The 14,878-nt window shown below is 43.7% G+C and overlaps 1 protein-coding gene across 1 annotated transcript in view; it reads left to right on the top strand.

The window, feature by feature from the left end:
- IL12RB2 (interleukin 12 receptor subunit beta 2) overlaps positions 1-14,878 on the top strand; it is a 632,737-nt gene that overhangs the window by 345,645 nt on the left and 272,214 nt on the right. The gene's annotated exons all lie outside the window — the stretch shown is intronic.

Below are 14,878 nucleotides of genomic sequence, written 5' to 3'. Positions count from 1 at the left end.
TGATGGAGCCTACCAAGCCTAGAGCTTTGGCAGACAAGTGGACTGGACCCTTCAGGATCATCTCCAAGAAGCGCAAAGTCAATTATCTGGTTGACATGGGAGTCCCTGGGGTAGACCCTCAGGTATTGCATGTTAACAGGCTCAAGCCTTTCGACAGGCGAGCAGAAGTCTCATGTCTCTTGCTAGCTTCAGAGCAAGAAGACGATGAGAGTGAGCCCCTTCTCGATTTGCTGCATAGCAACCCTCAGGATGGCTCAGTGGAGGGAATACATCTCTCTCCCGATCTGACGACAGAGCAGCAGAGGGCCTCCAGCAGTATGCCTCTCTGTTTTCACTGACACCAGGCCTTACACTGTGATGTAGGCACGAAATTGACACTGGTGACAGTGTGCCTGTCAAAAGCCGGTGCTACCGTATGTCAAATAAAGTTAAGAACCACATCCAGGCTGAGGTCGCCAAGATGGTGGATCTGGGTAATATTGAACCCTCAACCAGTCCCTTGTCCAGTCCCGTGGTCCTTGTCCCCAAGGCAAGTTCCCAGGCAAGTACCAATGATTGGAGGTTCTGTGTGGACTACTGAGGAGTCAATGCCGTCAACAAAACTGACACGCACCTATTGCCCAGGACTGATGAGCTTGTGGACACCATAGGTGCTGCCAAATTTGTGAGCACCTTTGACCTTACCTCAGGCTATTTGCAAATAGCTCTGACGGACCATGCCAAGGAAAAGATGGTGTTCTCAACACCCGAGGGACTCTACCAGTTGAGGGTCATGCCTTTTGGCTTGAAGAATGCCCCTGCCACCTTCCAGAGATTGGTCAATCATGCTCTCAGTGGGCTGGAAGCCTTTTGTGTGGCCTAATTAGACGACATAGCCATCTACAGTTCTACCTGGGAAGAGCATTTGACACATCAGGATAAGGTGTTGCAGGCCTTGAAAAGGGCTAACCTCACTATCAAGGCCACCAAGTGCCAGACAGCTCAGGGGAAAGTCACGTATCTTGGTCATGAGGTAGGAGGCGGTCAAATCCAACCACTCCCCAGTAAAGTACAGGATGTACATGACTGGCAGACTCCCACTACTCAAACCCAGGTGAGAGCCTTTTTGGGCCTCAATGGGTATTATTGCAATTTCATGGCAGACTATGGAACCATAGCTGCAGCCCTGACAGCTCTGACTTCACCCAAACAGCATAGGAAGGTTAATTGGACTGAAGACTGTCAGAGGGCCTTTGATGGCTTGAATGAAAGTCTGTGTAGGGCACCTGTGTTGTGTGCGCCTGATTACAGCAAGCCTTTTATCGTTCAAAATGACGCCTGCAACACTGGAATTGGAGCTGTCTTGTCCCAGTTAGATGACAAAGGAAGGGAACATCCTATCATATTCATCAGTAGACAACTCAAGGGTAGAGAACTTAGGTGGGCTACTGTTGAAAAGGAATGTTTTAGTATAGTTTGGAGCCTTAGGCATTTTAGGCCCTACCTTACGGGGTCTACCTTCAGGGTCCAAACAGCTCATATGCCCCTGAAGTGGCTTATGCAGATGAAGGGTGAGAACCCGAAACTGCTCAGGTCGTCCATTAGCCTGCAAGGGGTAGACTTCACCATAGAGTATAGACCAGGGAAAAGTCACGATAATGAAGATGGCCTTTCCAGAAGGTATGTTGACCGTCTGGATGAGGGTGTCTATCTCGTAGTAGATTAGGCACCCTAAACTCCGTCTGGGGGGGGGACTGTGATGATGAAAATGCGTTCTGAGGGACAGGGCCTCCATATCCTTGTCCTTTACTGCTTTTTATCGTGTGTTCTATCATGTTTTCCACGCAGGAGTTCATGTGGGACTCCTGTCGGTGAAGCTCCCACCTTATGGCACCCATGGGTGGGGGTACAACCCTGTGCCTCTAGTGTATGTTTTTGGGCACCTGTGTGTGGCCCACAGAGCAGGATACGGGCTGGTGGCAGCTCCGTACTGAATTGACTGGTGCCCTGAGCGTCCTCCATTTTGGGATGCCCAGGCCCTGTCATTGGAATTGGTAGATTCCTGATGGACAAGATGTCCCCCGTAGCCTCTTGCCCTCCATCACCTGTTACCTTGATCTTCCTGAAGTCCCGGGAAGCCCTGACTCTGTCCCTTCCCCCTGACTGGCTGTTGGGTGGAAGTTCCATATATGGTAGTGTGGGGGAAGTGCCGACCAGACTGGCTGGAGCCTTCCCCTACGACCGTATGTTGTGGATAGGCCTGTGGGTGGGTCCTGGGTGAATGCAGTGTGTGACAAATACACATTCTGTGTTGTGGATGTCTAGAATCTGGTGTTTGACACCTCCTCGACAGAACTCGCATCACGCTGCTGCCTTGCCTGGAGCACTGGTAAGCACTGTCCTCGCGATCCTGCAGATACAAATGCCCAGGGAGCTGCTCTCCGCTCCTGGCATCTCTACAGCTTCCCACAACATCAGTTCCACTTCTCCCGGCTTGCTCGTGAGTCTCGACCTCGCTTCTCTCCGGTTTCCGCTCCTCCATTTCCTGCCTCTCCGGGTCTCCGCTTCTCCTCTCATTTCCCGCCTTGTTCCCACAGGGAGACTGAAGTCCCTCTCGTGCCATCACATCCTGGATTTAAAAGTCCAACCAAAGTCTTTCTTCTGTGTTTGATGCCTCTTCCTCTTCTCAGTACCAAAGTGATGTCTTTGTATGCAAGAGTCATTATAAAGAGGATTTATGTCTCTGTGGTGTCACGTCCCCTTCCCAGTACCTGAATGATGTCTACAGGGAAATTATCTATGGGAAAGATAGGGATGGGACCGACATTAACCTACAAAGACCTGGGGGGTTTTAAGTTCACTGGAAAGAGAAATGGGGGATACCATGTCTCACCCATGGGCGCATCATCTCCACTCCCCAGGTCTCCTCCACCCAGGAGTTTCTCACTCACATATCCAACCCACAAGGTCATGATACAAAAGCAATGGCCTTTCCTTGACCACCTGGGAGGAGGATATATTGGGGAAAGAAGTGAGGACACCCTCACAGGCTTCAATATAATGACATTCCTAATCTTTGTGAACTTCAATATCATCATGTACCATCCCTATAGAGCCTTTAAAATCCTCTCACAACAGCCTAGTGGAGCCTTCCAAACCATCAGACACTATTAACGTTGGGACATTGTCATCCAATGCCATATTTGTGGGAACCTCCATATCATGACACCTGATCTTTATTGCGGCTTCAACATAAAGACCTAGTCTCTAACTTGGACTCTAACACTCCCCTCTGTTCTGACCCTCCTTAAACTTTCTTCTGCCTTTGACACAGTCAACCACTCCATCCTCATAAACCTTGTCCATGATACCCTTGGCATCACGGACAGGGCACTGGCGTGACTTACCTCCTTCCATTCAACCAGACATTCCCAAGTGCAAATGGGTCCTTTTCTCTTATCCACCACACTCTCTACTTATGGAATCCCTCAGGGCTCTATCCTGTCACCATGGCCCACCTAATCTCATCTTTCTCCCCTCATTTCCAGTGGAATACAGATGACACACAGCTCTCTTTCAAGCTGCAATCCTCTACCTCCTCCTCCTTTATACCTGACTGCCCAACTGCTATTCAGGCATGGTGCTCCGCCAATGACCTCTGCCTTAACGCCAGCAAAACAGAGATCCTTCTCATTGGGATGCCTGCTCCTTGTTTCCCTCCCACTCTGGCATGACTCCTTGGGTCCCCTCCCCTCACCCAACTTTGAGGCAAGAAACCTTGGGATTATCTTTTACTCATCTCTCTCTCTCTCTCTCTCTCTCTCTCTCTCTCTCTCTCTCTCTCTCTCTCTCTCTCTCTCTCTCTCTCTCTCTCTCTCTCTCTATACATCACGGGCCTTGCCAAGAAGGCCAACTTTCAGCTCCACCTTCTCAGGGTCATTCTACCTTTCCTTGCCTTCCCCTAGAAGCGCAACATCTCCAGAGCCCTGGTTCTCTCTAGGCTAGACTACAGCAACAGCCTCTGCCTCTTTCCTCCATTTACTCCCTTCAACTAATCCCGAATCGGACTGTAAGACTTATCCTTGGCGTTAAGGACCGCATCTCTCCAGCCCTAAAATCTCTTCACTGGCTTCTGGTGACTGCAAGGATCACATTCAAGACTCTTTGCATCATACACAAGGCTATCTGGAGCCTGGGACCTCTTTACATCCAGCTTTCTATCCCTAAATACCTCCCACCCAGAGCCCTTTGATCCTATGGCTCCAACTCTCTGCAGGTCAAATGTTTCACAGGCAGAGAATGGGAGGTAGATCCCTTACTTAGGCTGGCTCCTTCCTCTGGAACGACCTCATTCCCGCCCTCAGACTTGAGCCAGATCTTCTTAAATTCTGGAAACTTCTCAAGACTTTCCTTTTCTCCTCTTCCTTCTCTCTGCCCGTCCTGTGCAAAGTCTCCCTCTTCCGCTTTGACTGGGGCCTGGTCCCTTCCCCTTCCAGTCCACTCAGCATCCTTTGCCAGTACTTGCCATTGGTCTCCCTTTCCCAGACTAGCCCAACCTAGCCCTCCCTGTCCACTGCATTCATCCTCCCTTTCCCTGTGGCACTTGCTGTTTTGGCCCATATCACATTTCTCCCTCTATCACCTCCCCCCATGCACTTACCACCTTTTCAAGCACTTGAACGGTAGGATCATCACAAGACCAATATAACAATTTTTGTTGTTCTACTTTCATGATTCCCATGTACCCTCAGCCCCCATATTGTCTTGTGGCACCTGGAAGCACGTATAGGCGCCATACAAATGTCCAATAAATAAAGAATGACACCCATATGTGCAGAAATCTCTATATTGTCATGCACCATCTCTGGAAGAGTTTAAGTTCATCACACACTATCCCAGTGGGGAATTCAATATCATTACACACTATCTCTCTGGTGACTTCAATATCATCATGCACCCTCCCAGTGGGCAGTTCAGTATCAGCACACACCATCCCAGTGGGGACTACAACATCAAGAACCACCACTTCTGTGGGGACTTTAACTTTATCACACACCATCCATGTCAACTTTATCACACACCATGCATGTCAACTTTATCACACATCATCCATGTGGGAAATTAAATATCATAGGGCACCATCTGTGTGGAGATTTCAATTTCAGTCTGATCTCCTCTGAATAATGTAGCAGAATTGCATATGGTTGGTGATTAGTGGGGTGGTTACTCCACCAAGGGAAGCACATCTGTATTCACACATAGTACACACTTTTCAATGCAAGGAAAATCCACATGTACGCCTATAGCTTGTTTGGGACAGGCTCAAAGGACTCTGCAAAACATACATATCTGACCCTTCTAAACAAGGCATTTTCAGTGTGAACTCTTGCTGTCCCACTAGTGTTTCTATCCCTCATACAGTGATGGAAATGTGTTTTTTTTGTTTTTGGGGAATTCTCTACGGTAGGCCATTTAACACCCATTATAGTGAAATGCACTACCAGCAGCCATGTTGGTGTTCAGAACTTCTCAGTACATTAGTGATAATAATAATGTACTGAAAGAACTGACCAGTGCGCCATTTGCAATGGAGCACAGCCTCTATGAAATGGGCAAGTCACCTTTGTGAATAAAGCCTGTAAAAAATATTGCATCCCCAGAGCTATTTTGTGATATCTGGTATTTTCTGAATTGGCCCATTGATGTATTATAGGGAAATATTCTAAATTGCAAGATAGCGGGCAAAAAAGAAAGGTGACACATGCTACAATTCATCATAACCTCCCCAGTACTGAATATCAGGCAGCTAAAGTAACTCTTGATTTCAAAAACTGCCAGGAAAGAAAGTCACTATGGGCCTCCTTACGAGTCCGGCGGTAACCGAGGCGGTAAAACCGCCTGGTTACCACCGGACTCGTGTTACCATTCTGCCTCCGTGATTCCCGGAAATACCGTGGCATTACAACCCCGGTTTTCTGGGAATCACGGAGGCGGAATGGTGTTAATCCCCATTCCCATCGAGTCCTATAGGACTCGATGGGAATGGGGATCATGGAAACACCGGCAGCATCTCATAATGCTGCCGGTGTTTCCTCGTCTGCCTGCAGTCGGGCGGTGTTAAACCCGCCAGGTCAGACCTGGCGGGAACATCACCTCCCGCCTGCAGGAGTCGGGGTCAGGCGGTCCGGAAACAACGGTGGCGGCGGGTTTACCGCCACCGTTATTTCCGGACCGCCTGAGTTATAATGAGGCCCTATGAATTGTTTATTATACCTACAGCCAAACAATAAACTGTACTTTTGAAATATTCTGTGCACTAAAATAATGAATAATACATCAAACAGTGTACAGCTATGCTCTAAAATAGCTAAAAATAAACACTCTGAAGATATTCTAGAGGTAGCTTCAAAGTGATAATACACACTTGCAGACTACATGTCATCTCAGACCATCCCTTTAGGGACCTGGTCTTGAATATCATCAGACTGCCCCACCCCCACCAGTTGGGCAATGTATAGCAGCCAAATGGAATTCTTTGTCTACTTAAATTGGATCTTTCACTAGACATTATTATCATACGTACAATTGAGGTATGCATTTTCAGTATACCCAAAGACCACCATGGAGGGAATTCAGCAACATTATAAAAAATCGCTTTAGAGTCATCAATAGCAGCATAGAAAATCCATGAGGAGAGTTTATCACACATCCAAAGTCATACTATAACATTGCATGGGAACCTCAACCTCCTCACTCGAATATCACCATCCAAGTGGAATTATCAATGGCAAAATTCATAATTCCTGTAAATAGTTAAATGTCATTGCACACCATCCCTATGCAGACTTCAACACAACTGAAAAACATCCACATTTGGGCAATAATCTCAGACTATCCATGGCAGGATCTCAACATTATCACAAACTATTCCTGTGGAGACATCTGTATCATCTGTAAAAATACAATATAATAACAGAACCTCCCTACATATCATCTTGATGGGGGCATCTTAATCATCACACACTATCACTGTATGGACATTAATATCATCAACCACCATCTGTGTATCATACACCATCTGTGTGGACATTACCACATAACTCCTCATCCTTCTGGGGATTCAATATAATGATATTCGGAATCTTTGTGAACTTATATCATCATGCACCATATTTACAAAAAAGGTAGTAGGCGCTCCTCTCCAGAAAGAACATGGCTGATGACCTGTTGTGAGATGAGAGTTTGCGGCACACACTCTTTACTCACTGTACCTTTCACAGATGGGAAATTTCCATTTGCACATCATGCACCATCCCTGTGGAGAATTCAATATCTTCACACAACAGACTTGTGGAGTTATCCGAACCATCAGACAACATCAACGTTGGGCCATTGTAATCCAACGTCCTCTTTGTGGAATCCTCCATATTAGACACCTCATCTTTATTTCGGCTTCAACATAATGACACCCATATCGGCGGACACTTCTATATTACCATGCACCATCTGTGGAAGAGTTTAAGATCATCACAGACTATCCCACTGGGGACTTCAGTATCATCACGCACCATCCCAGTGGGAACTTCAGTATCATCACGCACCATCACAGTGGGGACTTCAGTAGCATCACACACTATCCCAGTGGGGACTTCAGTAGCATCACACACCATCACAGTGGGGACTTCAGTATCATCACACATTATCCCAGTGGGGACTTCAGTATCATCACGCACCATCCCAGTGGGAACTTCAGTATCATCACGCACCATCACAGTGGGGACTTCAGTAGCATCACACACTATCCCAGTGGGGACTTCAGTAGCATCACACACCATCACAGTGGGGACTTCAGTATCATCACACATTATCCCAGTGGGGACTACAGTATCATCACGCACCATCCCAGTGGGAACTTCAGTATCATCACGCACCATCACAGTGGGGACTTCAGTATCATCACGCACCACCCCAGTGGGGACTTCTGTATCATCATGCACCATCCCAGTGGGGACTTCACTATTGTTACACACCATCCCTCTTGGGATTTCAAAATCATCACACACCATCCCAGTGGGAAGTTCAGTATCATAACAACACATCCCAGTTGGGACTTCAGAGTTATCATACCCCATCCTAGTGGGGACTTCAGTATCATCACACACCATCCCAGAGGGGACTTCAACATCAACACACACCACTACTGTGGGGACTGCAACATTATCACACATCATACATACATAACTTGAATATCATAGGGCACCATCTCTGTAGGGACTTCAATGTCAGTCTCGTCCCTTCTGAATGTTGCATAATTGCATATGTTTGGTGATTAGTGGGGCTGTTTCTTCGCCAAAGGAAGCACATTTGTATTCACAAACAGTACACACTTTTCAACGCAAGGAAAATCCACATCTCCACCGATAGCTTGTTTGAGCCAGGCTCAAAGGGCTGGGCAATGTACACATATCTGATGCTTCTAAACAAGGCACTTGCAGTGTGAACTGTTGCTGTCTCACTGGTGTTTCTATGCCTCATACAGCGATGGAAATTTGTTTTTTTGTTTTTGGGAATCTTCAATGTTATGCAATTTAACATCTGTCATAGTGAGCTGCACAACCAGAAGCCACGTTGGTGCTCAGAACGTCTCAGTATATTAGTGCTAACACTATATACTCAAAGAATTGACCAGTTCACCATTTGCAATAGAGTACAGTGCCTATGAAATGTGCAAGTCACCTTTGTCAATAAGTTCTATAAAAGACATAGCAAAAATTGGCACAGATGTCTTTTAGGCCATTTTAAGTCATTTGGGACACATTACCATGTGGGGACTTGGGTTTAGGTCCCCAGAGTGAAATCAAGTCCCCACAGCGTGTGCATGTTTACACACCCAAGTCCCCACAAGGATAGTAACACAAACTCACACACACACGCACGCACGCGGTTTGGTACTTCAGCGGAGGTACTTTTTAAATTTTAGTTTTTCTTTTTTGTATGTGTATAATAGAAGGTTGCTATTTTTACAGTAGTTGCTAATTTGTTGTAAAGTTATAGCATTTTGTAAGTGGCTTTTGCTTCCAAAATATTTTCTCTGGATATGCTCTATTTCTTCGAGTAGTTCTTTGGCTGTACCATGTAGAAGATTGTTATTTAAATTGGCTAGTGCTAAAGCAGGAATTTTAGCATAGAAGAGTTTATGGACCAGATTTCTTATAGTTGAATGATGTGTTGATATCATTTTGATATGATGGAAGGTGCTTTTGCAAATAGGTCCTGAAATGCAGGCTAATGAATGTCCTTGTAGTCCTGTGTATTTGTGCACTGGACAGGCACCCATATTTTGTAGTAGTTTCATTTTGAATTTGTCTTTCCTTTTTACATACTGAATGAGGAACTGGCGTAAAGATTTGAAAGGTTTTTTGGCAATGTTACACATTGATGTGCACTGTCATTTGTAGACTGGACGTTTTGGTTCAGTAGAATGGAGAGGTGATACTGAATTTTCTGGGGATATTTTTGTGAGCAGAGTTTCTTGTTCCATAATGGTGTTATTACGTTTTTCATACCCTCGTCCACTGCTGTGTATGGCAATTGAGTTTGTTTGCTTTCGTTTATATGCTTCTTCATTAGAATATGGTCCTGTGCTCGTCGTGTGACTCCATTCAGCTCCACAGATGTTTAAGAAGCTATTTTTGTTGATATTCCGTTTATTGAGAAGTCTTTTTTGTAGTTTAGTAGTTAGTTTGTTAGTGGTTTCATTCTGTTTAAAACTAAAATAAATAACTTCCTTTTGACAAGGATTGCACTGTCTGAGAGCTTCTAGGATTCATTTTCTACGGTAGGTTTTAAGGGTTGTGTATGATTTTTCTCCTGTTTTTATAAGGTTCTGAAGGACTCTGTGGTGGAACATTTTTTGTAAAATATTTTTTTTGTTATGGTTACTTGCCATTACATCAAGATTTATAGGTGCAGTGTTAGCAGTAGTGGTAGCTGAAGTCTTGTTAATCACTTTCTGTTTCGTTTTACATTTTGACAGAGGAGGCAAAGTTTCTGTACTGGAAGCTTGTTATGTTTCGTTTGATGACTGTATTAGCTGTTTTCTTTGAACTTTTTGTACACAATCTGCTAGAGATGGATGCTTATTTTGGACACTTTTATTTTGATTTGGTCTACTTCTGCGTTGCTTTCTACGGAGTTGCTTTTTGATAGGCATTCTTTGGGGTTTGTTGGAGAAAAAAAGAAAGTGTGGGTTGGCTGTTGTGCAGTGTATGCGTGCTTTGTGCATGAGTGTCTGAGTCTGATGGAAAGGATGTTTGTGGAGGTGTGTGATTGTGCAATGGGCAGCTACATCAAGTTGGGAAGGCTATTCTTGTATTTGTGTGTTACTATACTGGGCTTCATATGACAATATAAAGTATGCAGCTGGTAAGGGGAAGCACTAATAATAAATCTAATGGTAGAGGTTTAATACACTTGTTTGTTCTACAATACTAAAATGTTAGTGTTTTCGAGTAACAGAATATTATGTTAGTATTGTACTTCCTTTTTTTATGGAAAGAGTAGGTTTCTTCTATTTTCTTGTTCGTACTTTAGACGCTGCTGCTTTTCAGGAGAGTGGTCTTCACTGCAATTGTAAAAGAAAGAAGTTAGTGAATATGTGTGTTTATAGCACTTTTGTTAATGTAGACATTGTTTTTTTGTTTTTATATTAGTAGTATTTTCTTATAACTGAGCACAGTATGCACATGCACTTTCCTTTGCCTATGTGCATCCTGTATATTTTACTTAGAATCTGTTAGTTGAATATGTTTTACAAATGAGTATAATAGTAAACGTATGGAGCACACTTGTTTTTTAAGGCTTCTTATTGGATGTTAAGAGATAGAAGAAATAATCATATGCATTTTTTGCTATTTTTACAGGGTAAATGGCAGAGATTGTACAGAAAAGTATACAACATATGCATTTGTCAAGGTGTGGGCAATAAAGCAGATGGATTTGATATAGAGGCAGTGGTGTTGTTTCATCTGGGAGCCTTTCTAATGATATTATCTGTGTATGTGCATGAATGAAGATCCATGTACTCATCCTGGCTGCATTTAATTTTATAACACACTAGACAGCCTTTTTCATAATTATACTGCTATTTCACCCATCATTTAATTTAACATAAAACATTTTTAGATAGCTGTGTGTGTAAACAAAAATATGGAGAGCAGACAGGTTTGCAAGTGACACTTCATCATAGTAGATGGGAGAAATTACAGTAAGTTCATTTTACAGTTTATATAGGGTAAGTGGCAGTTACTCTGTTTATATATATTCCTAGAAGAGCTGTACATGTACTGTGTAGAAAATATTCATACCTGTAGTCTGTGTTCATGCATGTGGATGTGCATGAATCTACAAGTAGACATTTTGGGGAGTTTTATAGTAGTTGTTGCTGTAGGTCCTTTGCAGTCACAGCCCAATTGTACTGAGAGTGATCAATAGTACATCTAAAGTGCTTATCTGTACCCCCCAAAAAATTAAATGTCCGTGGAGTGTCCACAGATTTCGAAAAAATGCACAGGGCCCTGCACTATTTATTTGTCACTTCTATTTTTGAACTCTGAAAAGAGCCTTTTTTTTGGTTTTTGTTGTTTTATATTTTTTTTGGTTTTTACACATGGCACACAAGGGAAGGAGGGGAAAGAAGGGTAAGGAAGGGACACCAACCACGGGGATAAGAAAGGGCAGGTGTAGAGAGGAAGATGTAGGGTGGGCCTTATTAGGGTAGTGGGCAGTCCTTCTCGCGCTCCTTGACTGCTGTCTCAAAAGCACTCCAAAGGTTCTCCCCCCTGCAGAGTACTGTGTTGCAGTACATGCACAATATTGTGACCCTCGAAAGGTAAGGGTCAACAGCATCATGAAAGGCCTGCGAGGCAGCTGGAGGGATGCACTGTCTCACAGGAGTGTCTCTTGTGGTGACGGGAGCGGAAACGGAAGATGCTGCAGAGGAACTCAACCTACTACGTTTATCATAAGGTACAACCTTACGAATAGCCCCAGCGTTGAACGACTTCAGGTGTCACTTCATTGATGTAGTACCATAGCTATATGAACCAGGCTTGCTATGACTCCGCACCATGCGGCACTGAGTGCAGATCACCTTGTTCGCACAAACTTTTGGCTTTCCATCAAGAGTGGTAAATACCCACCACACCCAAGACTCACGATGAGTGCTAGTAGTAGGGACTTCCACTACCTCATCCTCTTCATCACTCTTCTCTGCATCCTCATGCCTATTCCCCTCTGCAGGCCCTTGGGAAGGTGGTGGTGGTGGAGGGGTTGGGGTGTGCTGAGGCAGAAGCAACTGCAGCAGGAACAGCCATGGATGCCATCTTCAAAGTTCTTAGGAACCAGCCAGAACTCAGGACTTGAGGAACACAAAAGAGCAATCCAGCAATGTGGAGTAGTGTCACTCCTGGAAGTCCAAAAACAGGATTAGGAGCAGCTCTGGGGTGTGGCCTTTTAAAGGGGTGCAGGTGTACACTTTCCGGACACTCGCGCTGTCCGCAGACAGATCGAACACCAAGAAAGGGCTCAAAAAGTTCCAAAAAGTATGTAGATCGCCAGGGACATTGTCTGGGACATGTGCAATGGTGAACATTTACTGGAATATACCTTGTATTGCTCACAAAATCACTTTTTAAATGTTCGGGTGCCCGGACAGTGTCCGCAAATAAGGACACACGCTCAGCGGGTGTTCTACGGACAATGTGCGGTTCCCCGAACGAATGAAAAGTGCAACTCACAAGCGGCGGACAGTTACGGACAGGCGCGATGTTCGTAGGACCCAAGGGCGTGGTGCCCATGTGCGCGGGTGTTCTACGAACAGTGTTGAAGTCCCTGAATAAAATAAATGTGCATCAAAACTTTGCGGACAGGCGGACGGGATATATGTTCTACGGATACATTCATTCTGGTTGCGGACATTACGAACAGGGGGGGTGTTCTTAGGACACCCTAATTTGAATAGTTACGGACATGCGGAAAAGATTTGAAGTCCTTTGGAAACCCTCATTTAACTACGGACAGTGCGAATAGGTATAGTGTCCTTAGGAAACCCCCATTTTGGGTAATTGCGGACATCTTGTGTGTTCTAAGCACACCTCTATTTTAATTATGAACAGTACGAACAGGAATAGTGTCCTTAGGACACCCCCATTTTGGTTAATTGCGGACATCACGGACAGCCGCGCTGTCCGCAAACACCCTAACTGCCTTTTTAAAAAAAAATAAGACAAAGGCCTATACTAAGAACACACTTAAAATGTTATTATTGTAAAACAGTATAAAAATTACGAAAGAGAGGGGGAAGCAGAAACTGAAACAAATACAGTGGAATTAGGGGTTTGGACATGATGCATGGGAGGGGAGGAAGGGATGGAAGTCTCATCGTAACATTTTTCTTGCTGGGACGGTTTGGGGATAGTTGGCTGGGACATGGACAGGTACATGTGAGACAGTGATATTTCATGTTTTCTTTAATGTGGTCCTCAACAAACTGTTTTATAAGAATGACATTTTTCATTAACATATCCATTTTTAGTTCCATTCGTTTCAGAGGATCTTCTAATGTCTCTCTTTGTATATTATATTTATTGTCTGTATGGTCTGTTAAAAAAAATGTGTTACGTACACATAAAGTAATGGTTATTAACTGGCTTATATTGAGAAATGTTGTGTCTACCATTAGTATCACTGTCTTCACTCATTTAAACTTGTGGGAAATTTTTTTCCAGCCATTCCAAAGTGCTGGACATTTCTGCGTAAAAAAAAATAATAATTATTAGTTTTAGTGTACCTAATACAGAAAGTTAATAAATATATGAAATAAATATAGTGTACTTACTAGTTTCTTACAAACTTTTGGTGTTACTACTGTGTAGGTATTCTCTTGCTTTTTGCTGTGCAGTTTCTGTGAGGTAATTCTGTTGGAGGCATATTTATTTTGTTTTGGTATTTTCCATTATATTGCAAACGCTATTTCAGTGGATGGTTGGTGTCTTACATATACAGTTTCCACTTCTTATTTATTATTAAATGTAAATTATATATGTGGTACTTTTTGAACATGTTCTGTGTTTTTATTGTATGATACAATAATGTAAGATACCCTCTGAATTTTTGGATAGTGTTGATGGTGACCGCGTCCGTCCGCGGACATCAAAATCAGTAGCGGGGGAAAGGGGTTCAGTATTTTCTATGTTATATGTATGTAAGCTAAGGGAATCCTAGTAAACATTTATCAAATTTATATTATCTATATCTATATTCAGTAAGAAAACGTTGTTAAAGAGGTATTATGGTTAGGTTGAGCTACCAAAAATCTATGAAATTCAGCGAAAAAAACTTTGTTAAAGTTACGTTATGGTCCCTTCTCAATGCTTGCTTGAAATAATCTGACAATATTCCAGAGTATTATTTCGAGACAGTCGTTTTACATTGATCATCTACCAGTGACCCATGGCCACTGGATAGCTATAAAAAGCTACTCTCCCACAAAACACAAGCCTTCTACATCTGACTACTAATGAACCTATCAGTACATACAGGAATAGTACCAAAGTCATTCAAATCAGCGTACATCAAACCTCTCCTAAAAGATGACAGTGGAAATACAGAAGACTTTACTAACTACAGGCTCATATCAAACCTACAATTCCCAGCGAAAATCATGAAAGCCACATGTACAAAGAACTACTCAATCATGTAGAAGGCAACAGAAGACTTGACCAATCCTTGGTCGGTTTGAGACCCATGTGAAGAACAGAATCAGCACTTCCTTCCATTTGGGATGACCTAAAAAGTAACATGGACAACAACACCCAATCAGCCCTCGTACTACTGGAGA

The sequence above is a fragment of the Ambystoma mexicanum genome, chromosome 1q (genome assembly GCF_040938575.1).
Source record: "Ambystoma mexicanum isolate Mex_15411 chromosome 1q, UKY_AmexF1_1, whole genome shotgun sequence".
Classification (NCBI taxonomy): Eukaryota; Metazoa; Chordata; class Amphibia; order Caudata; family Ambystomatidae; genus Ambystoma; species Ambystoma mexicanum.
Note: the sequence above shows the minus strand (reverse complement) of the source record. Positions and strands in the feature narration are given on the sequence as shown.